The following is a 686-nucleotide window of genomic DNA, read 5'->3' on the forward strand; positions in this document are numbered from 1 at the left end:
TAAAATAAAAATTGAAACAAGAAGATAAAACTATGAATAACGCAACAACAGAAGATGAAAAAAAGCAGTAATTAAAAAAAAAACCCTACCAACTAAGAAAAGCTAAAGATCTGATGGATTCAGTGGTAAATTTTATAGTTTCAGCGAAGCTCTAATGCCAATACTGCTCAAACGCTAATGAAATTGAAAGGGAAGGAGTTCTCCTAAAGACACTCTTGGAAGCTACCATTACCCTGATTCCAAAACCAGACAAAGATCAAATTAATAAAGAAAACTACTGGCCAATCTCTTTAATGAACGTAGATGAAAAATTTCTCAGCAATAGTCTGGCAAACAGAATGCAACAAAATTGTCAAAAAGATCATACATCATGACCAAATAGGTTTCATCCCAGGGATACAAGGATGTTTCCACATACACAAATCAGTAATGTAATACATCACATAAATAGAAGGACAAATATCCTACACTCAATAGGTGCAGAAAAAGTCTTTGACAAAAATCCAACATCAATTCATGATACCAAAAAAAAAAAAACCAAAACAAAACCAAAAAACCCAGAAGAAAATAGGTGTAGAAGGACCTTATCTCAATCTGATTAAATCTATTTATGAAAAACCTACCTCCAACATCATATTAAATGTAGAAAACCAGAAAGCTTTTCCTCTGGAACCAGGAAGAAGACA

The sequence above is a fragment of the Fukomys damarensis genome, unplaced genomic scaffold, assembly GCF_012274545.1.
Source record: "Fukomys damarensis isolate Sample0158 unplaced genomic scaffold, DMR_v1.0_HiC HiC_scaffold_2, whole genome shotgun sequence".
Classification (NCBI taxonomy): domain Eukaryota; kingdom Metazoa; phylum Chordata; class Mammalia; order Rodentia; family Bathyergidae; genus Fukomys; species Fukomys damarensis.